The sequence below is a fragment of the Tursiops truncatus genome, chromosome 6 (assembly GCF_011762595.2).
Source record: "Tursiops truncatus isolate mTurTru1 chromosome 6, mTurTru1.mat.Y, whole genome shotgun sequence".
In the NCBI taxonomy this organism is placed as follows: Eukaryota; Metazoa; Chordata; class Mammalia; order Artiodactyla; family Delphinidae; genus Tursiops; species Tursiops truncatus.
Window position 1 is genome coordinate 31,295,135 of NC_047039.1, and position 25,156 is coordinate 31,320,290.

Genomic DNA, 25,156 nt, shown 5'->3' on the forward strand with positions numbered 1-25,156 from the left:
CTGACTGATTAGGTTAACCCTCATCTTAAAAACTATTTCTTTAGGCAAAAAAAGTGCAGTATTTAGTCCTCAAATTGAATAAGTCAGGAGTGTGTGGAAAAACAGGGTTTGCAGACCAGTGTCACTAGTGATCCTTATAAATATTTTTATATCCATTAAACTAAAGCAATAAAGATAAGACACTCTGTAAAGATAACATCAACAGTACTTTATATATCCTAAAATAATCATGATGAACACACTGTCCAGTTAATCACAATTTACCGTTGCTTATTGTCTAGAATCTTTTCAGGATATCTTTCTTCAGCAGTTTTAATGTGGTGCTTGTAAATTTGACATTCGTTGTTTATAAACACTGGGTATGATAATAACTACCATTTGTTGAGTATCTACTCTATTTCCAGCTGTACAGACTTTAGCTCATTTTTCTCCTCACAACACTGTAGGTTATACTGTCGAATTCCCATTTTATAGCTGAGGAAACAGAGGGTCAAAAGCATTGAAGTAACTCCCTCAAGGCCATCAGCTAGTGATCAACCAAGCAAACCTGGTTTCAAACCAGGTTCGTTTGGCTCCCAAATCCAAACCCTTTCTATAATCCACTTCTGCCAAGGAGTTTTCTAGTGTGTCTGGTTCTCCAGGCCAATGTCTATTTGATATGATGACTCTGAACATCTAAGTCATAAAAAGTAGCCTGTGATTTACATAAATCAATGGTTCTCAAATGCATATGCACTTCTAGAACTATGATTACAGTTGAATTGGTCTGGGGATACAGTTTTAAAAGCTTCCAGGTGATTCTAATGTGCAGCCAGAGTTGAGAACCACTGACACAGACTCAGAACAGGTGCCCAGATATAAGTCTACATACACTAGAATGGGAAGTGACTTGTATAATAAAGTTGCCCTCTTGTACAACATAGGGAATATAGCCAATACTTTATAATAACTATATACGGAGTATAACCTTTAAAAATTGTGAATGTATTGTACACCTGTACAATATTGTACACCTGTAACTTATATAATATTGTACTTCAACTATACTTCATATTAAAAAATTTAAAGAAAAAGAGATAAAGCTTTGATAGCTTTATCACAAAATTTAAATAAAGACACAATACAATAAATACAGTATTCTAAAGCTGAAAAAATAAAGTTGCCCTCAGCCCTTTTTCTAAATTAAATCTCTGTAAGGACAAGTTTGCCATCATTTTTTCTAATGCGTGACTAATTTTCTCTCATCTTTCTCCAGCTTCTTCTTGCCTTTTTGGATCACAAATATCAAAACAGGAAATAAATATTCTGTTAAGAGTCTGATAAGTGCAGAGCATCAGAGCAGTGATATTTTCAGGACTCCCTTGGTCAGGGTAGGCTAGCTGCTGTAACCAATCAACCCACGTCTCAGTGGCTTAAAAGATAGAAATTTGTTTCTCACGCTCATAACGGTTCAGCAGGCTGCCTTCCACAAAGTGACTCAGGGACCGAGGCTGTCCACATCTTTGCCATCTTCTACAGCCTCTGACCCCTCTGTTGGATCCTTTCTATCTGGCTGGCAGATGGGGAAGAGAAGTACATCTTATGAGGGAGGATTTTACAGACCAGGCCTGGAGAGTTGCATGTCCTTTCTGCCAACATTGCTGTTTAACTCAAGCCAAGGTTGCTTATGACCTTCAGATGTTTCCCTGTAACTTTTATCCAAGTTGTCTTATCTATTTTAAAAAGGAATTAACATAATATTTATTGAGGACCCACTATGTTGCAGGTTCTAGCTAGTTATGTTTCATATGTTATCTTATTACGTTATCAGAATAATCCTGTGAGGGATGTGCTGTGTCATTATTCCCATTTTACAGAGGGTATTGAAGCTAATGGAATTCAAGAGACCCAACCACACTTAGATATCAGATACTAGAGCTCAGGTCTTCTACTACTTTCCATTGGAGTGTTTGGCTTTATTTTTAAGAACATTATATCGAAAGCTGCTCAAGATGTCAGATTACAAAAGAATAATTTACAGAGGTAGACAGACCCACTTTCCCACCTTGCCTCCCGAAACTGTACAAAGTCCCCTGGATCTCTCCACAGTGTTCATGGTCACCTCAGTTAGATGGCATCAAAATGTCTCACTCTTAGTTATTCTTTAACATTTGTTTGAAAATAAAATCAAAGTCTTTTGATATCAAAATCTAGTTCATTATTAAAATTTTAATTTAATACAAATCCTACAGACAGGTGTAGGATTAAGGTGGATTGCCTCAGAGTCTTTCAACCTCTAATAAATCTGTGTGAATATTTTGGTCCCATTGACAAGAAGTTGCTTCATTCCCAGAGTGAAAATTTTCCATATTTTAACCGCCAGAAAGAAAGCTCTAGCCTGGGAACATTCCCCCCAATACCTAACCAAGTTTCTCACTTCAACTCTCTTCCCACTCAATTCTTAAATATCCAGACATTGAATCCAGCCTATAGATCCTCCCAGTTCTGCTTCTGTACTTCCTAAAAGAGATGTGGTTAGACCTCTCATTCACTCATTCAACACATTTTAGTCAAATGCTCACTTGGAGCCAGGTGCAGAACTAGATGCTGGGAGGGATACAGTGATGGAGAAGGCCCCAAACATTGCTTCAATGAGCTCACAATTTATTGTGGAGGAGGAATACACAACCAGCCATGACATCTCCTGATATTCACTCAAGGATAGAGGTGGGCTAAGAGTTATAGGGACATAGAGGAGAGAGAAACTAATTCTGCTGGAGAAGGGAGAAATGAAGTGGCATTAGGAGTGACATTTGAAGTGAGCATTAAGGGAGGGTGGGAGCTTTTAAAACAGAGAATGAGAGGAAGGGCATTCCAGGTCAAAGGAATGGCATGACCAAAGGCTCAGAAGCACATGGCCTGGAATGGCCAGTAACTGGGTGAAACTCAGACATGGTGCTCAGAGATGAGAGCAGGGAGAGAGTTTACTAGTGGAAGCAACTGGAGTCATTACAGTTTACTGTTGCTGTTATTATTTTCTTGTTGCTATTTGTTTTTGATATTTTGTTTCAGAGAATAAATAGAAAAAGAGCATCTGCAGCTAGGAGGACCAATGAGGAGACTGCTGCAACAATTCTGAAGAGGAAATGATGAAGGACTGAATGAGATCTTTGGGGCAAGGGAGGAATAACAAAATAGAAGAGTCATTTCAGAGATGGAGTTAGGAAGACTTGGTATCTCCAAGGGATGGAGGAAAGGGAGCAACAAGCAGTGCCTGCCTCCCCCATCTTGGGACTGGGCACTGGCAATGTGGGGGCACACTTAACCCACAGAGCCAGTGTCGGGGGAGGTCAAGCAGGAAAAGGACTGTGATCAGTGAAGACAGGACTGGGGATGTAACAGAAGACAGTGTCTGAAGTGCCCACCCTGAGTTTCTAGGTGGTGACCAATGGATAAGAACCCCATTGCAATAGACACCTGAATGCTGACTGTGCCCTTTGCTGATGACATAATGATGAGACAGGCAGTAGCATTTGGTTTTAAGACCAGGAATCTGATGACTGGCCCCAACTCTGCTCTGCCACTAGCTGTACAACCATAAGGGTCTAGTCACTTAATTTCTGTGTTTCAGAATATTCATCTTTAAACTAAGTCTTGTAGTAAATAACCTCCAAGGCAGGGTTCTAAACTCCTTTTCTGAGGACTGGACCTAGCTCATAATGAAAGATCCACAGAGAAATAGGGAAAATCAGCATAGTATCATATAAATATTTAGGGAGACATACAATAACTAAATAACTATACGGTTGGATGGATGGATGGATGGAGAAAGAGGAAAAAAAAGAACTACAAGGTTGAAACTACATTTTCTGCAAAGGACTTTCTTTTATTCCAAGGATATATTTTTACTTCATTTTTGGTGTTAAAATTGTTCTTTCTTTTGTTAAACAGTGGTGAGAGTTGATAGCAGTTTTTTTAAATGTTTAATTTTTAAACTTTAAGGTTTTTAAACTCGAAAACGTTCCAGACTTCTGTAGTTCTCAGGGTTTGTTTTTGTTTTCTTTTTATTTAAAAATTTTCTTATTCTGTAAAATTGAACAGCCTGGGAGCCAATTTCCTAGCATTTCTCCCAACTGTAGAGGCAGGGGCCAGGCTACAACAGCAGAATATTGTTTTCTTTTTACAGCACCTGCCCCTGCCCCTCACCCTCACCCTACCCGCTTGAGCAGCTGTTATCCAGCAAGCACCAATGGCCCACTGATGAGTGGAATGTGATCCCATCCCAACCCAGAAATTAGGGGATTTGCTTCTGGGGACCTTCAAAGAGAATCCACATTTTTTTGGTCTTTTCTCCTTTATTCCTTTTATTCTCTCTCCTGCACCAAAAACAAAAAATAAAAGAAAAAGAAAGGCAAGCAAATCAGTGGGAGGACAGAAAATTTGTTCTCCAGATGATATTTCTGTTCATCCTGGGATCCCTTAAACATCCAACATCCCAAGTCAACCTCCCCCCACCTACCACTGGAGCTGAACCAAGGTCTCCTGTTACATGGCCATAGAACTGTCGGCCAGGACACATTTTTTCCTTCCAAAGAGTCATTTGCAGTTGGAAGGTATAGAGATTGGTTATGCTAAAGCTTCAGTACATGATCAAATAACACAGATTAAGTTGATGTATGACAGGATCTCACACTATAGGGCAGTTGTGGGATACCCCAACTGAAATCTCAGAAGATACAACCATTTTCCTCCTAAAGGAAACTAAAGACGGTATCACAAAGTTATACACTGTCCCTAACCCTATTGTGTACCGACTAATCATAATAGACATACTAAATAATAGCTATTATTTTTCTGGCATTTACTATGGACAAAATACTCTTAACACCAATCTCTAAAGTAGAAATTATTTCTCTTAATTAGAAAGCTGAGACTCAGGGAAATTAGTTCCTTGCCAAAATTATATAATGAGTCAGTAACGGAGATGGGATCTGAATCCAGATTTGTCCAGTCACAAACCCTAATTATGGCACAATCCAGAGTAAGCCCCTCCCCCATTGTCCCAAGGTATGAAACCATTGCCAAAGCATAGCAAGACAATGGCGTGAAGAGATGGTCCCTCTTGCAATCTGACAGAAGAGCTAGACCTGTAAACAACGAGTTAGACTACAGGGCACATTCAGAGAAGGGTTATGATGCTGTGGCAAACAAGATGCATTGTTACCTCAGAAAAGCCTTCCATCAGGATCGACATTTGAGGATCAGGTGCTTGGGCTCTGGAGCGACTCAAAGTTCCTGCGAACAAAAATGCCAAGATTATTATTTCACAAGAAAGATAGTCAAAGTCATGTTCAAAGGCAGAATTCAGTTTTCTTTTTATGAAAGCAGGCTATTAGTCTTTAGTAGAAAATTATCACCTTTTTCCAGATGAGCTTGTTTCTGAGGTAGCTAGTGAGGAAACCACCCCCAGCTCTCAGTATAGGTGACTGAACTGCCTCTGGGCACTGCCATAAACATCAGTAATAAATTTAGGGCCTACCCTGCAGCTTCAAAGATGGCAAAGCACAATCAAAGATGGATTTGCTTTGAAAGGACAAAGGGGTTTGAAGAGGGGCAGGGTGAGAAGAATCAGTGAGGAAAGGGATACCCATGGTTTCTGACTAGTACAAGCAGCAGGACTGAGGTGCAGCATTAAGACAAAGCAGGACCAGGTAACCTGGGGAAGAGAACCCAGTGTGGTTCAGAAAGTCTTATTGTGAAGACGAAGAAGACGTTCCAGGTGGAGGTGAGTGAGGTTAAAGGAGGATCTCTTAGTCAAAGATGAGAGATATGAGTGTGTTTCAGTGCTGCTGAAAGCAGAGAGGGAAATGTTGAAGACACAGGTCAGAGGAGAGACAGCTGGGGTAAGACTTGAAGGGTGTACAGAAAGTTTAAAATAACCACTACAGAGGTGTGAAAGCACTACAACATTAGTAATATGGTGACATCCTGAGCAGTGCTAGGAGCCAGATTGAGTCTAGGTTGGAGACAGTATGGCTCGCAGCTGTGCAGCTTCATGTCATCCGCCATTCCGCTGCCATGGGGGCCAGGAGCCCAGGAACAGAGATTGGTGTCTCACCAGATAGGTGGGTACAATAATCAAGCCAAGAGATTAGGGAATTAAGCAGGGAAGTGAAGTGAGAGGACATCCCATGTTGCAAGAATATAGTCCTGCACACTCTCAGGAATTATATTAGAACACTGTACTCAGTCATAGGGGCCCAGGGCCTTCAGGTGGCTTCAGAGACACTACTTGACACTGAACTAGAGTCTTCTCCAGTCTTTCCCTGTGCTCTTGTTAGTTTGTCCCTGATTGGATCAACAGTCTTTTCAACCTTCCCCCATCCCTAGGAATAGCCATTGGGACAATGTTACCTTAGTCTTTATTTGGGGGTCTTGGGAGTGAAAAATGCAGATCTCCATGATCTGGGAAGAATTTGTTTGATTTAAATTCCTGGAATTTAAATTGGTTCAAGATGGCAGAGTAGAAGGACATGTGCTCACTCCCTCTTGCGAGAGCACCAGAATCACAACTAACTGCTGAACAATCACCGACAGGAAGGCACCAGAACTCACCAAAAAAGATACCCCACATCCAAAGACAAAGGAGAAGTCGCAATGAGATTGTAGGAGGGGCACAATCACAATAAAATCAAATTTCATAACTGCTGGGTGGGTGACTCACAAACTGGAGAACAATTATACCACAGAAGTCCACCCACTGGAGTGAAGGTTCTGAGCCCCACATCAGGCTTCCCAACCTGGGGGTCCAGAAAAAGGAGGAGGAATTCCCAGTGAATCACACTTTGAAGGCTAGCAGGATTTGATGGCAGGACTTTGACAGGACTAGGGAAAACAGAGACTCCAGTCTTGCAGGGCACACACAAAGTAGTGTGCACATCAGGACCCAGGGGTAAGGAGCAGTGACTCCATAGGAGACTGAACCAGAACTACCTGCTAGTGTTGGAGTGTCTCCTGCAGAGGTGGGGGGCAGCTGTGGCTCACAGCAGGGACAAGCACACAGGTAGCAGAGGTTCTGGGAAGTACTCCTTTGTGTGAGCCCTCCTGGACTCTGCCATTAGCCCCAACAAAGAGCTTGTAGTGTCCAGTGCTGGGTTGCCTCAGGCCAAACAACCAACAGGGAGGGAACTCAGCCCCACCAATCAGCAGACAAGTAGTTTAAAGTTTTACTGAGCTCTGCCCAACAGAGAAACACCCAGCACTATCCACCACCAGTCCCTCCCATCAGGAAGCTTCCACAGGCCTCTTAGACAGCCTCATCCACCAGAGGACAGACAGCAGAAGCAGGAAGAACTACAATCCTACAGTCTGTGGAATGAAAACCACATTCACAGAAAGATAGGCAAAATGAAAAGGCAGAGGATTATGTACCAGATGAAGAAACAAGATAAAACTCCAGAAAAACAACTACATGAAGCGGAGATAGGCAACCTTCCAGAAAAAGAATTCAGGATAAAAATAGTGAAGATGATCCAGGACCTCAGAAAAAGAATGGAGGCAAAGATTGAGAAGATGCAAGAAATGTCTAACAATGACCTAGAAGAATTAAAGAACAAAAAAACAGATATGAACAATTCAATAACTGAAATGAAAAATACACTAGAAGGAATCAGTAGCAGAATAACTGAGGCAGAACAATGGATAAGTGACCTGGAAGAGAGAATGGTGGAATCCACAGCAGTGGAACAGAATAAAGAAAGCAGAATAAAAAGAAAGGAAAACAGCCTAAGAGACCTCTGGAATAAACTTAAATGCACCAACATTCAATTTATATGGGTCTCAGAAGGAGAAGAGAGAGAAAAGGGACTCAAGAAAATATTTGAAGAGATTATAGTTGAAAACGTCCCTAACATGGGAAAGGAAATAGCCACCCAAGCCCAAGAAACACAGAGAGTCCCAGGCAGGATAAATCCAAAGAGAAACACACCAAGACACATAGTAATCAAATTGACAAAAATTAAAGACAAAGAAAAATTATTGAAAGCAACAAGGGAAAAATGACAAGTAACATACAATGGAACTCCCATAAGGTTAAGAGCTGATTTCTCAGGAGAAACTCTAAAAGCCAGAAGACAGTGGCAGTATATATTTAAAGTGATGAAAGGGAAGAACCTACAACTAAGATTACTCCACCCTCAAGGATCTCATTCAGATTCGATGGAGAAATCAAAAGCTTTGCAGACAAGCAAAAGTTAAGAGAATTCAACACCACCAAACCAGCTCTACAACAAATGCTAAAGGAACATCTCTAACTGGGAAACACAAGAGAAGAAACAGACCTACAAAAACAAACCCAAAACAATTAAGAAAATGGTAATAGGAACATACATATTGATAATTTTTACCTTAAATGTGAATGGATTAAATGCTCCAATGAAAAGGCACAGCCTCACTGAATGTATACAAAAACAAGACCCACATATATGCTGTCTACAAGAGACCCACTTCAGACCTAGGGATACATACAGACTGAAAGTGAGGGGATGGAAAAAGATATTCCATGCAAATGGAAATCAAAACAAAGCTGGAGTAGCAATACTTACATCAGAAAAAATAGACTTTAAAGAATGTTACAAGAGACAAGGAAGGACACTACATAATGATCAAGGGATCAATCCAAGAAGAAGATATAACAATTATAAATATATATGCACTCAACATAGGAGCGCATCAATACATAAGGCAACTGGTAACAGCTATAAAAGAGGAAATCGAGAGTAACACAATAATAGTGGGGGACTCTAACACCTCACTTACACCAATGGACAGATCATCCAAACAGAAAATTGAAAAGGAAATACAATCTTTAAATGACACAATAGGCCAGATAGATTTAATTGATATTTATAGGACATTCCATCCAAAAACAGCAGATTACACTTTCTTCTCAAGGGCACACAGAACATTCTCCAGGATAGATCACATCTTGGGTCACAAATCAATCTTCAGTAAATTTAAGAAAACTGGAATCATATCAAGCGTCCTTTCTGACCACAATGCTATGAGATTAGAAATCAATTACAGGGAAAAAAAGTAAAAAACAAACGCAGGGAGGCTAAGCAATACATTACTTAATAACCAAGGGATCACTGAAGAAATCAAAGAGGAAATAAAAAAATACCTACAGACAAATTACAATGAAAATACAACAATCCAAAACCTATGGGATGCAGCAAAAGCAGTTCTAAGAGGGAAGTTTATAGCAATACAAGCTTACCTCAAGAAACAAGAAAAATGTCAAATAAATAATCTAAACTTACACCTAAAGTAACTAGAGAAAGAAGAACAAACAAAATACAAAGTTAGGGCTTCCCTGGTGGCACAGTGGTTAAGAATCCACCTGCCAATGCAGGGGACATGGGTTCGCGCCCTGGTCCGGGAGGATCCCACATGCCACGGAGCAACTAAGCCCGTGTGCCACAACTGCTGAGCCTGCGCTCTGGAGCCCTCGAGCCACAGCTACTGAGCCCACGTGCCACAACTACTGAAGCCCGCGTGCCTGGAGCCCGTGCTCCACAACGAGAGAGGCCACCACAGTGAGAAGCCCGTGCACCGCAACGAGGAGTGGCCCCCGCTCGCTGCAACTACAGAAAGCCCGCACACAGCAACGAAGACCCAATGCAGCCAAAAATAAATTAAAATAAATAAAAAAAAAATTTTTAAAAAATACAAAGTTAGCAGAAGGAAAGAAATCATAAAGATCAGAGCAAAATAAATGAAATAGAAACAAAGAAAACACTAGCAAAGATCAATAAAACTAAAGCTGATTCTTTGAGAAGATAAAAAATATTGATAAACCACTAGCTAGACTCATCAAGAAAAACAGGGAGAGGAGTAAAATCAATAAAATTGGAAATGAAAAAGACAAATTACAACAGACACTGCAGAAATACAAAGCATCCTAAAAGACTACTACAAGCAACCCTATGCCAATAAAATGGACCACCTAAAGAAATGGACAAATTCTTAGAAAATTATAACCTTCCAAGACTGAACCAGGAAGAAATGGAAAATATGAACAGACCAATTAGAAGTAATGAAATTGAGACTGTGATTAAAAATCTTCCAACAAACAAAAGTCCAGGCCCAGATGGCTTTATAGGTGAATTCTGTCAAACATTTAAGGAAGAACTAACACCCATCCTTCTCAAACTCTTCCCAAAAATTGCAGAAGTAACACTCCCAAACTCATTCTATGAGACCACCATAACCCTGATACCAAAAGCAGACAAAGATATTCCAAAAAGGAAAATTACAGGCCAATATCACTGCTGAATATTGACAGAAAAATCCTCAACAAAATACTGGCAAACAGAATCCAACAACACATTAAAAGGATCATACACTATGATCAAGTGGGCTTTATCACAGGGATGCAAGGATTCTTCAATATATGCAAATCAATCAATGTGATACACCATATTAACAAACTGAAGGATAAAAACCATATGATTTTCTCAATAGATACAGAAAAATCTTTTGACAAATTCAACACCCATTTATGATAAAAACCCTCCAGAAACTAGGCATAGAGTGAACTTACCTAAACGTATTAAAGGCCATATATTACAAACCCACAGCCGACATCGTTCTCAATGGTGAAAAACTGAAACCATTTCCACTAAGATCAGGAACAAGAGAGGGTTGCCCACTCTCACCACTATTATTCACCAAAGTTTTGGAAGTCCTAGCCACAGCAATCAGAGAAGAAAAAGAAATAAAAGGAATACATATTGGAAAAGAAGAAGTAAAACTGTCACTGTTTGCAGATGACATGATACTATACACAGAGAATCCTAAAGATGCCATCAGAAAACTACTAGAACTAATCAATGAACTTGGTAATGTTGAAGGATGCAAAATTAATGCACAGGAATCTTTTGCATTCTTATACACTAATGATGAAAAATCTGAAAGAGAAAAAGGAAACACTCCCATTTACCATTGCAACAAAAAGAATAAAATACCTAGGAATAAAACTACTTAGGGAGACAAAAGACCTGTATGCAGACATCTATAAGACATTGATGAAAGAAATTAAAGATGATACAAACAGATGGAGAGATATATCATGTTCTTGGATTGGAAGAATCAATATTGTGAAAATGACTATACTACCCAAAGCTATCTACAGATTCAATGAAATCCCTATCAAATTACCAAAGGCATTTTTTATAGAACTAGAACAAAAATCTTAATATTTGTATGGAGACAAAAAAGACCCCAAATAGCCAAAACAGTCTTGAGGGAAAAAAATGGAGCTGGAGGAATCAGACTCCCTGATTTCAGACTATACTACAAAGCTACAGTAATCAAGACAATATGGTGGTAGCACAAAAACAGAAATACAGACCAATGGAACAGGATAGAAAGCCCAGAGATAAACCCATGCACCTATGGTCAACTAATCTATGACAAAGGAAGCAAGGATATACAATGGAGAAAAGACAGTCTCTTCAATAAGTGGTGCTGGGAAAACTGGACAGCTACATGTAAAAGAATGAAATTAGAACACTCCCTAGCACCATACACAAAAATAACCTCAAAATGGATTAGAGACCTAAATGTGTGACCAAACACTATAAAACTCTTAGAGGAAAACATAGGAAGAACACTCTTTGACATAAATCACAGCAAGATCTTTTTTGATCCACCTCCTAGAGTAATGGAAATAAAAACAAAAATAAACAAATGGGACCCAATAAAACTTAAAAGCTTTTCCAAAGCAAAGGAAACTACAAACAAGACAAAAAGACAACCCTCAGAATGGGAGAAAATGTTTATAAACAAATCAATGGACAAAGGATTAATCTCCAAAATATATAAATGTCTCACCTCAATATTGAAGAAACAAACAACCCAATCCAAAAATGGGCAGAAGACCTAAATAGACATTTCTCCAAAGAAGACATACAAATGGCCAAGAAGCACATGAAAAGCTGCTCAACATCACTAATTATTAGCGAAATGCAAATCAAAACTACAATGAGGTATCACCTCACACCAGTTAGAATGGGTATCGTCAGAAAATCTACAAACAACAAATGCTGGAGAGGGTGTGGAGTAAGGGAACCCTCTTGCACTGTTGGTGGGAATGTAAATTGATACACCACTATGGAGAACAGTATGGAGGTTCCTTAAAAAACTAAAAATAGAATTATCATATGACCCAGCAATCCCACTACTGGGCATATACCCAGCGAAAACCATAATTCAAAAAGACACATGCACCCCAATGTTCGTTGCAGCACTATTTACAATATCCAGGTCATGGAAGTAACCTAAATGCCCATCGACAGACAAATGGATAAAGATGATGTGCTACATATATACAATGGAATATTACTCAGCCATAAAAGGAATGAAACTGGGTCATTTGTAGAGACGTGGATGGATCTAGAGACTGTCATACAGAGTGAAGTATGTCAGAAAGAGAAAAACAAATATCGTTTATTAACACGTATATGTGGAATCTAGAAAAATGGCACAGATGAACCAGTTTGCCAGGCAGATTAGAGACACAGATGTAGAGAACAAACATATGGACATCAAGGGGGGAAATGGGGGGGTGGTGATGGGATGAATTGGGAGATTGCATTTAACATACATACACTAATATGTATAAAATAGATAACTAATAAGAAAGTGCTGTATAAAAAAATAATAAAATTCCATAAATAACTAAATAAATAATAAATAAGTTCCGGGAATTCCCTAGAGAGAGTCTGACAACCTTGGAAGATGTATGAATTGCTGTTGTTGTTGTTCCTTGTTTTCTTAGAAGGAAGGTGGATTTGCATTTTCATTTTTAAATTATGATGTAGTATAAATTATGTAGTCAACACATGCTTCATATACATTTTATAAAATTAGAGATGTATATAGAGTTCAAAAAAAGTGAAAGTACCCCTTTACCCACAGCCTTCACCCATTTCTCTCTTGCCAGTAGGTAACTACAAGTAACAACTTGGTGATTCATCACTCCTACCTTATTCTGTGCGTTTACAACTTTAGATATACACTTACATATGAATATACATATCTATATTCACGTTTTTCATAAATCGTATCAAGTAATACATATTTTTCTGTGATCAGTTTTTCCATGCCATATAAATTCCTTTTTCTTTTTAAAATTTTATTATGGAGTATTTAAAAACAGAGAAATAGAAGATTGAGTATAATAATAACCTATGTACTTGCCATCTAGATTTATGTAACTATTCATATTTTCTATATTTCACCAGATTTTTTGAAGAAATGAAACTTTGCAGATAGAGTTTAATTGCCCTTCTTAGCCCACCCCAGTCCTATTCCGTTCCCTAGTTTCTCAGAAGAAGCCACAGTCTGGAGAAATTGTTGGGTATACTTAAACATTTTTTTTTAAAAACAACACATGTATGCTTCCATAATCTAATTACGGCATTGTTCTGAGAGTTTTAAAAATGCAGGAATGGTCTCATACTGTACATGGCTTTCTGTGACTTACTTTTCTTCCTCATTAATTTTCTAGATGTATCTATATTAATACATGAGTGCTAATTAACTTTTTTTAATTGTTGGTTTTCTTTGAATATATGACAACTGCTTTATCCATTCTTCTTTTGGTAGATATTTAAGTTGTTTCCAATTTTTGTTGTAACAAACTCTACTGCTGTGAACATAGTCCATGACCCCTTGAAGCAGATGTGTGACAGTTTCTTTTAGACACATGCCTGTCCCTTGCAGAACTCTTCAGAAGTTTTATTAACAATGAACATTAGTCAACTGTTAATTTTACTGAAAAAGTGACATGCAGGTATGTTCAGTCAAAGAATACAAAGTATCTCTGCAAACAGGTTATGTTGCTTTCTTTGCAAGTGTTGCAGGTTTTAATGAGTCCCTAATTTCCAAGAAATTGGAAGTGAGGAAATAATATCATCTGCTGAAATTAAAAACTCCCATCCACCCACAGTGGATCACAACAAGGATGTTCACAGTCCGTTGAGTGAATGACTCCCAAGCCAGCAAGATTTAACTGTAACCTGAATGAAACATTCATGTTCTGAAGAACACAGCTATCAAAAATGGCTCTGTCTTCTGGGGAAACAGAAAATGGGAAGCCCTAGGGCAAAATTCAACAATGCTAGTCCAGGTATCATACAAATATAACGGGAAGCCTGAACTACAGATTTCTAAACAAACTCTGCAGAGAGATGATGGGTACATAGTGTTATTCTGTATTCGATCCTGATATTCCCTATTTTTGCCCCGATTATCAACCAAAGACTACATTGGGCATTAGGACTTTGAGTGTTTCTAGTTACATGCCATACTTTAAAAATGTAAAGTAATGAATTGGCATTCTGATATTATAACATTTGCATGCATATTGTTCTTTTAAGTCCCACTATGAACGGGATCCCTTCTCAGAATGCTGATAACCTCAGGTGCGGAACTGAGACCCTAATCTCCACAACTGACTGGTGGTAAAATATGGGTAATGAATGCACCTGGGTGGGTTCTTGGTCACACCACTCTGGCTCTCTTTTCCTGGGTCTACAACATGCGTGAATTCTATTGTGACCCCGTGCACATGGTTTCTACAGTTTATATCTTCTGCGTTCCAGAAACCCTGAAGAACATCATGTATCTTTTTTCTGGCAAACACAAGTCATGGTGGCTCCAAATTCCAACAATTATAAGGAGGCAAAGTATCGGCTAAGTGGGTGAGTCTAAGTGCATATGCCTCAGCTTAAAAGAAGTTACTGCACCTCTGGGAAATTAAAGTGACTTAACCTTTTCATTGTATTGTATTTTTCTTTATACCTTTATGCAGTTTTTCCTGTGTTACACATTTATACCATCTTGATGAAAAATGGTTATGAGAAATAACATAAGCTAGATATTGAGGGTTATTTGTATGTGGCTTAATTGGTGTTCCAAACATCAGGAAGAACACTTCAAGGGATGTAAGGAAAAGCCACATTTCTGGTTTATGAAGTGAGAGCATTAAATGACCCATCTTGCAGAATGCTGGGTGAAATAAGATGGTGATTAGAGCAAAGAAAAAGGAACTGTGGTTATATTGTACCCTATGACCACTTTCCCACCAAATAATAATAGTTGTGATAATTACTAGTTTGTTCAAATAAGAATTTGCATCTTTAAATATGTGTAAATCACCAGCAATCCCTGATGTTGTTTCTGATGTTTTGGCATCACATTAAAAAGTTCCAGATTTTTAATGAAGGTCAGATTCCTTCATAACAGGAAAACATCTGTCATAAACACTATACAAATATTTACAGGGCTAGGCTGGGTAGTATGCAGTCTCCCCTTCCTAATTGGAACTGTGTCCTCAAGGGCAAACACAACAAGCAAACAACAAACAAAGCAGGTCACAGGGTGCTGATATGAGGGGCACTGACACACCATCAACATGGAAATTCTCCAAGTCGGGCAAAGAAAACACATTGTAGGTAGTTCCCAGTTTTTTGAGGTTCTTTGATAGACTCTTTGCTATATGTTATTCAATGAGTGTCTCTCTTCCTTTGTTCTTTTCATTGCAGATGTTCTCTTTTCTCCTTGAGGGATACCTGAGCCCCAGATGTGTTATTTTTCCTTGATAAACTCCTCCACACCTCTATTCTGTCTGATTTAATTCAGTAGAGCATTTTCATTTCACCCCACATTGAGATAACATTTATCTCTAACCAGGAATATCTACATCAGTAATGCCAAAAAAGAAAGGGACTGGAAAGATTTGATCAGCTTTTCAGTAAAAAAGATGATAGAAATAACAAAGCCTTAATGAAAAGAAACACCATCTGTCTTCCAACCTCTGTTCCTCAGTCCCATGGTCACCACCATCACACAAAGTGGCTCTCCAGATGTAGATCATTATTCTCTACCAGTTCTCTATAAGTCAGTGGATGAGAGGTAGAATTTTGCTTTTCATGCTGTAGTCAATCACAGTGACTTACATGAACTCTAAATTAATTATCATTTCCATCAGCTTTAAGGTTTGTGAATCCGTAAAAAGACCAGAGTATAGATGTCACAATGGTTTACTTAGCAATCAGTATCAAAGCTCACTCTAAGAAGGCAAGAATCCTTGATTTGCATACTCTCCCATTATTCTGATTTGCTACCTTTCACCCCAAATGTGGGAAGAAGACAGATAGTGTGAGCTTGGAGACTGGCAGACAAAGGGTCTAATTCCAAATCTGTCACTTCTTGTGTAACCTGAGCTCATTAATAAATTTCTTTGCCACCAGTTTTCCATATCTTAGAAATGGAGTTTTTGCAATGATAGAGTCAATGTTGTAAAAGCACTTAGCCCATGTTTTAAGCCCAAAAAGGACTCAATAAAGAATATTTCTTTTTCTGCAATTCTATTCCCTCTCCTTTCACTTGCCTATACATTTTAATCCAAACTTGTAAATAACTCATGGGTCAAAGATAAAATTAAAAGGGAAGTTAGAAAATATTTTAACCGAATGAAATGAAAACACAGCATATCAAATTTGAAGGACACTGCTAAAGCAGTACACACATAGAGGGGAATGTATGGCACTCAAATGCATTTATTAGAAAAAAAGGAAAGTTCTCAAATGAATGGCCTGATTTCCACCTTAACTCTCTAGAGAAAAAAGAGTATATTAACTCAAAATAAGCAGAAGAAAAGAAATAATGAAAGACAAAGTCCAAATCAATGAAATAGAAAACAGTGAAATAATCAAGAAAATCAATAAAATTGAAACCTGGTTCTTTGAAAAGATTTTAAAAATTGATAAATCTCCAGCCAACCTGATCAGGAAAAAAATGAGAAAAGACACAAATTACCAACATCAAGAATGAGGGAGGTGGCAGCACTATAAATTCTACAGACACTAAAATAATAGTAATGGAATACTTTGAACAGGTTTATGCTAATAAATTCAAGAACTTACGTGAAATGGACAAATTTATTGAAAGACACAACTATCAAAGTTTATTCCAGATGAAATAGACAAGTTGAAGACCATATGTCTATTTTAAAAATTGAATTTTTAGTTAAAACATTTCAACAAACAAAGTTACTTTCTAGCAAATTCTATCAAACATTTAAAAAGGAAAGAATATCAATTTAAGACAAATTGAAGAGAAGGGAACACTTCACAACTCATTCTATGACGTCAAAATCAGAAAGATACCCAAGCCAAACAAATACATTACAAGGAAATAAAAACTATAGATCAATGTCCCTCATGAATATAGATGCAAATATTCTTAAATTTTAACAAACTGAACCCAACAATATATAAAAAAGGATAATACATCATGACAGGAATAAGAGTGCAAGAATAGTTTAACATTAGAAAATCAATCAATGCACCATACAATCATCTCAATCAATGCAGAGAAAGAATTTGACAAAATCCATCATCAAAATCTGATAAAAGCTCACAACAAACTAGGAATATAAAGAAACATTTTTAATCTGACTAAAGAGAGCTACAGAGACCTACATCTGACATCATACTTAATGGTAAAAGATCCTATGCTTTCCCCCTAAGGCCAGGAACAAGGTAAAGATGTCCACTGTTCCTATTTCTATTTGACATTGTCATAAAGGTTCTAGCCAATGCAACAAGGTAAGAAAGTGGAAAAAGATGCCCACACTGGAAAGAAAGAAGTGAAACTATCTTTATGTACACATAACATAAAGTCTATATAGAAAATTTTATAGAATCTACAAAAAGTTGCTAAAATTAATGGGTAAGTTTACCAAGATTATATCAGATTAATATATAAAAATCAATTGTATTTCTAAATACTAACAATGAACAGTTGGAATTAAAAATTTTTAAATATCATTTATAATAACAAAAAATATGAGATAAGTCTGACAAAAGAAATGAAAAACCTGTAGACTGAAAACCACAAAATATTGCTGAGAGAAATTAAAGAAGCCCTAAGCAAATGGAGAGATACACCTTGTTCATGGGTGAGAAGACTCAATACTTTTAAAATGTTAGTTCTCCCCAAATTGATCCCAATGAATATCCTAGCAGGCTTTTTATAGAAATTGACAGTCTGAGTCTAAAATTCATATGGAGATGCAAGGGACCTCAAAGAACCAAAACAATTTTGGAAGAAAAGAAAAATATTGGAGTATTCACACTGCCTGACTTCAAGACTTATTATAAGGTCATAGTAATCAAGACAAATGTGGTATTGGTTTTAAAATAGACAAATATACTAATGGAACAAAATGGAGAGTCCAGAAATATACCCAAACATATATGATCGACTGATCTTGACACAGGTACAAAGGCAATTCAGTGGAGAAAGGATAGTCTTTTTAACACGTGATGGTGGAACAATTAGATAGCCACATGCAAGAAAAACAACAACAACAAAAAAAGGAGCCTTGTACCGAATCTCACACCATATGCAAAAGATTAACTTAAAATAGATCATGGACCTAAATGTAAAACTTAAAACTATAAAAATTCTAGAAAGAAAAACAGGAGAAAATCTTTGTGACATTGAGTTAGGTAAAAATTACTTAGATACAACACTGAAAGTACAATCTATAAAAGAAAAATTTGATATATTGAGATTCATCAAAATGAAGAACTTCTGCTCTTTGAAAGACATTTATAAAGAGAATGAAACAAGCCACAGATTGGAAGGAAACACTTGCAAATCATACATCTGATAAAGGAATTTTACACAGAATATTTTTAAAAACACCAAAAACAATAATAAAAACCTAAGTTTTTAAAAATAAGTGAAAGGTTTGAGCACATACTTCACCAAAGAAGACATAGGAATTGTAAGTAAGCGCACAAAAAGATGGCCAACACCATTAGTCACTATGGAAATGTAAATTAAAATCACAGTGAGATACCATAATATATCTATTTAAATGTCTAAAATTAAAAAGACTGACCATTTCAAGTGTTGGTTAGGATGGGTAGCAGCAAGAACACTAACTAATACAGTGAGGCTGGGAATGCAAAATGGTACGACCACTTTAGAAAATAGTTTGTCAGTTTCTTGAAACTTTAAATATACACCTAACAAAATATCCAGCCATTCCACTCCTAGGTATTTACCATGAGCAAAGAAAACACAAAGATTTACACACATATGTTCATTCCAGCTTTATCTGTAATAATAAAAACAAAACAAAACAAAAAACTAGAAACAATCCCAATGGTCATCAAAGTGGACAAACAAATGCCATATGTTTATATAATGGAATACTGTTCAACAATAAAAGGAAGTGAGCTACTGATACACACAATGACAAAATGAATCTCAAAACATAATGCTGACTGAAAGAAGCCAGATTAAAAAGTGCAAATATTTTATGATTCCACTCACATAAAATTTTAGAAAATGCAAACTTATCTACAGTGACAGAAAACACTTCAGTGGTTGCCTGGGGACATGGGGTGAAGGGGAGAGGTGGAGGGAATTACAAAGGGGCACAAGAAAACTTTTAGGAGTGATGAATATGTTCACTATGTTGATTTTGGTGATGGTTTCACAATATAAACCTTACCAAATTATACATTTAAAATACTCCAGTTTTTTGTAAGTCAATCATAGCTCAATAAAGTTGTTAAAATTAATTAATTAAAAAACATTATCCAAATATCAGTTAAAAATGAATATCCTAAATTAGAAGCCATGTAAAAATATGCCTTGAGGTGCACATGCCCTGATGAGTTGGTCAGTGGAGACTGACTTCATCCTGGCTTCCCAGTTTGGGGCTCACTCTTGTTTCTTCTTGTGTTGCAGTTGTTGATACTGTTATTCTATTCCTCTACCAGCTGTGTCTCTGGTTGGGGAGGTGGGTAAAGGATCTCATGTGATCTCACAGATTCTTCACACCCTCAAATCAATTTTGAGGTTCCATCACCCATCCTCCCATAACCACTTTTCAAATGAATAATGATCATTTTATCTTTTTTTCAAAGTATTATTATTGCTCTTTTTATTAAGCTGGTTGTGGGTACATGGGCATGTGTTTCACTATTATTATTTTTTTAAGCTGTATCACTCTACTGTATACACTATTTTATGTGTATTATTTTATTTTTAACATTTTTAAATTTTATTACAATTTTTAGAGGTTACTTTCCATTTACAGTTACTACAAAATACTGGCTGTATTCCCCGTGTTGTACATCCTTGAGCCTACCTAGCCCCCAGTAGTTTGCACCTCCCACTTCCCCACCCCTATTTTGCCCCTCCCTCCCACTGGTAACCCCTAGTTGGAGTATATGATGCTAAGTGAAATAAGTCAGACAGAGAAAGGCAAATACTGTATGATATCGCTCATATGTGGGACTTTTAAAATATAGCAAACTAGTGAATATAACAAAAAAGAAACAGACCCACAGATATATAGAATAATGATCATTTTAAATGCTGCCTCTTATTAAACGTCTACTACGTGCCAGGTAGTTGACATGTATTAGTGCAAATGCTCACAACAATCCTATGATATATATAATTTTCTCATTTTTCAGATGCATTAACTTGACTAAAACTGGTATTGATAGTAAACAATGGGGATAGGATCAAGACCTAGACTTGCTCACTAAAACGTAACTCGCCAGATAAATTCCTCGTGGTGGCAGATAAATCAGTGCTCTGGTGGCAGCACAACTGTCATCCTTGATCAAGAAAAGAAACAAACCAGATAGGAGTGGAGCACTTGGACTTGCCCCCCTCTGGGTGTTTTCCCCTTCAGGCTTCAGAACTGGCCTTTGAAAAACGTTTAGCCAAGTCCTGAAATGTGTTTTACCAAACACTTTTCCCTTGATTTTTAAACCCATGTGTTATTTCAGGAATAATAGAAACCATATGTCTCTGACATATTTACACTTAAATCATCAAGATGTTTTGTCAGAACTTTTTGATGTCTTCTGAGATTTTTTTTTTTTTAATGAGACCCTCCTAGAAGCAGCAAGTCCCCATCACAAATAAACAAATTAAAACAAGAAGAAGACTGACTCAGGACCCAGTTTCAGGCTGGCCGTGTGGGACAGACTTGAGACTGGGCAAACTATATCACCCTTCCCTTGTCTCAGGAGGAGATGAGAATAGAATTTGGTGTCTAATGGTCATTTCAGAGTTTAATCCTGTTTCTAGCTTCAGATGAAACCATGAAAACTTGCATTCAGTGAGAAACTCTACAGATCAGGTGACATTGCAAAACCTGTTCTTAGAATATTGGAAAACCAAATGCAAAAGACAGAAGGCAAATCAATGTACCAGTTTATGAGATTTGATGAAGCTTAAAGCCTAGATTGAAAGACCCCTGAGAAAATGACCCCTTTGCAGAAGATGTGATTGCAGTTGTTCAGGCAAGCTGGCCCGTGTTATTTCTAACAGCTGTCCCAGCACACCAACAGCCTAGAGCCTTCCTTCTTGTTGGGGATACTGTGCTGAGCTCACCCATAGATCACACAGCCTGGTCCCCTAGAATTTTTCTGAAGACAAAGATAGGTGAGTGTTTCCAAAAGTCGTTTTCATAAGGTCAAGTACATTGGAGAGAAGCCACATGAACTTTGAGAGTCAAGGCATTGTTCTCAGAGCATCTCATGGCATCACCAGAATTGTGCTGGTGATGAGTGGACAGAAACAGGTGCTGGTTTCAGATCCCAGCCCTTCTACTTACTAGCTGCGTGACCTTGGCAAGGTCTTTAACCTCTGCAGCTCCTTCATCGCTAGAAGGACCCAAGAATGGGTTGGTATGTGAATTCGTAATACTGACACGCATACAAGAGGCTTGTGATAAATTGAAGTTTTCATCCTGACACCTGAAAGAGTGGAGAGAAAAATCTTTAAATGTTGATTCAAAGGAGCAGCACTTTGTGCTTCAAGATCTTGCTAATACACTTCATAAAACACATTAAAAAAATATACAACCATTAAATTTGAGAGATGACATCATGGTCCAGTGTCTCGCCTTCCCTGCTCAGAATCCTCACCTGGACTACTTAGTTTTCAGTCCACTAACAAGTATCTGTTTATCACATAAGGCAATGTTTTCCATATCCATAGAGTATGAGGTTATCCATGTCTGTGTATTTTGATATTTTATGTGTCCTTAAGAATTTTAGAGCTAAAGTGTTGCCCAGTTTTGGAAATGAGGAGGAAACTGAAGTCAGCAATGTTGAGGGACTTGTTCAAGGTCACAATGTTATTTATTAACGTTTGGGGATGATCTTCCAGGCCAGTGTTCTCGCCACATCACTCCAGTTTCCAATCTGCAGTACCCTTTGTGTTTGTTCTTCTCTTCTTTCCTTTAAGCACATTACTGTATTTAAAACATAACCCAGAATCAATGTGCTCTATTAAAAAAACACCCTTGTCAACTCCACAATTGTACCTGGCCCTCTCAGCCTAGGCTTGTGGCCAGAGCATGAGGAAAGCTCCGTCCTGGGGGACTACTCAAAGCATGGGGCCAGTGGACTGTTAGGAACACTGCAGTCGGCTGACACATGGGGCCGCCTGCTTGTGATTTCTAGAAAGCTCGAGGGAACTGATGGGTTGGGGAAACATTTCTGTAAAATTTTGCTAATAGAAAAAAGAAAGGGAATCTGGTCTATGTCAATTGACAGATTACTCCAGAAGAATGTCCAAAAATATAAAATATAAATTGGCCAATTCAAGAATGTCTGGAACAGGGAACTTTGCTGAGATGCCCATGTGTGTTGAGGAAAATGATGACGTTTGCATTCAAGCCAAACTCCAGAGTCACAGTTTCCACTTTTTATCCATTCTCACTGCATCCTCATATGCTTTTCTGACTTGGGTTTCCTAAACTGGGTTGGGGGTGGGGCTGGGGTCCACATGATCTTGATTCCTGTTAGCCTTGGTTACATTTACCCTGCTCCACTTCACCAGGCCCGTGTGGCCAGTGGCTCCCAGAGGCCCCCCACCTCTGTGCAGCAAGAGAACTCAGAGCAAAATAAGAAAAGGCTGAGCTAGCTTAGGGCCAGGACTCACAGATGTTTCCAAGGGAGGAATTGGTCACCAACAGGCTCAGGAAAGGGGAGAAGTGGCCTCCGGTTGCATGAAGGGGAAAAGATGAAAGCACACGCTCGGAGGAATAGTGCTGCTTGGAGGTAGGGAGGGCTCATGTGAGAGTAGGACAACTGGGAGGACCCCTGCCCGCCTCCCAGACCATGCCATGGTTTTTCGGACAGCTTAGCCGGAGATGCAGCCCAGCTGTTCCCAGCTGTGGGAGCCAGGCACAGAGTGGGGAAATGTGGGAGACCCATGAGGACATCAGCTACTTACCCCGCGTGTCAGCTGGCTGCTCCCCTCAAGGAAATGCCTGTAAACTTGTCCCTTTTCTTCTCTGTCTCTTGGTCAATACTTATAGGTACCTAGATTTTAGGACCTGTGGCTACGTAACCTTCATTTTACCACTGAGGGATCCTGGATGCCTTGGTGCCCCACCCATAACCCATTGGCACTCACAGGTCTATGGTTTAGTTTCTCACTGTAGCCACCAAGGACCCTGCAGAGGGACTGTTCCACCCCATGAACACGCTCTGCTCTGTGTCAGGGAATTTACAGGTCCAGGGGGCCGCCCACACCCAGTGACATCTGGACACATAATCCAGATGGAACAATTCTGTGTCCTATAAAGAGTACCAGCAGGAATGAGCAACAACTGCCTTCAGGGGTAAATAATTCTCTAGCCCACACTGAACTGGCAGCTCCCCAATCTTCCCTCTTTCTTCCCTACACCGACCAGTGCTTCTGGGGATCACTGCCCAAGTAAATGACTCATTTAAGAATACTTGGTTTAGGGTCTGCTTCTGCGGGAACTTAACATAAAATACTAAGTGTCTGTCATTCAATAAATACTTCTTGAACAGGGATGCACTGAGGATTGTGCTAGACACCAGGGGTGCAGAGAAGGAAGGAGTAACAGGAGACTGAACAAGACACACTTACTCAGTTCCCGTACTCTGCACTTGTGTAAAGGAGATAAAGGCAGATGTTGTTTGTGCATCTGCCTTTATCCCCTTTACACAAGGGCATACAACATATGTCAAGTAGCAGAAGTTGTAAAGTTCCATAAAAGAAGAGAAAATATTACTATGGAAATTCAGGGAGGAAACATGGATGTGGCTGGGGGCTTAGATGGGCAATTGGGAAGGCTTAGCGGGGAGACCGAGTAGAGCTCAACCTGACGGCAGGGGAGTCAGTTGGACAGGTAGACACAGGTGATGAATGTCTTCTCCGAGAAGAGCTGACCACATGAGAGCACCACTCTGGCCCTGTTGGCAGATCCTGGTGAGGCTCGAATCCCCAGGCTGACCAGTCAGCTTGGGTGAGGGGGCTGTCAGGGAGCTCAGCTCAGAAGCAAACAAGCTTTACTGGACAATTCAGCCTCCCGTGGGGAGTCTCTTGAAAGTAAGTTATGTTATGGTACTGACAGTTCTGCGGCAGGGAGGGAGTCCAGAGACTGTAGTAACCATGTCTTTACTTCTGCATTCTGATGGTTTGACATCTGGGACCTTGTTGATTTTGAAGGGACTGCCCCTCCTCCAGTTAGCCAGCTCCTAGAGATAGAAGACAATTTGCCCACAAGCACACTTTACAAATATAAATCTACACGGCAACCACCTCCTTTATGGGCCTTTCACTCGCTGGCTCACTATCTGCCTGTCCTACCACCCCAGGACCAGGTACCAGACAATGCCCCTGTGCCCCAGGGCCTGCTGAAATGATTCAAACCAGCCAATCCTAGTTCACCCTGCTTCACACTTTCCTTCTCATGGAAACCACAGTAAAGGCTCTTGCCCACATTTCTTTCCTCTCGCTCCACCTACTGACCAACCTGGTGCTTCCCCAGGTGGCCCTTCATGGTATGGCCTGCCCCCTCCTCTTGGGCTCTGTGAGTAACAAGTCATCTCTTCAGTGGCACTTATCTCCTTGTCTGTTGGCCTTACCATACCTCCAATTTTCTATTAATACCCTACATTTTAAAACAGAGATTCACAGAGCAAAGGCAGTAAGAAGAAGATTTTAATACATACGTGACCAGAATAACTTGTACCCAGAACATATAAACAATGTCTACAAATCAATAGGGAAGACAGACTAT

The 25,156-nt window shown here is 38.9% G+C and overlaps 1 long non-coding RNA gene across 1 annotated transcript; it reads right to left on the reverse strand.

The window, feature by feature from the left end:
• Positions 1 to 3,878: 3,878 nt before the first annotated feature.
• LOC101322898 (uncharacterized) lies at positions 3,879 to 21,837 on the reverse strand. The gene is made up of 3 exons (XR_002177400.3): positions 21,707 to 21,837; positions 5,204 to 5,274; positions 3,879 to 4,355 (listed from the first exon to the last, which is right to left on the reverse strand). It is a non-coding gene; the product is annotated as an uncharacterized lncRNA (long non-coding RNA).
• Between the last annotated feature and the right edge of the window lie 3,319 nt (positions 21,838 to 25,156).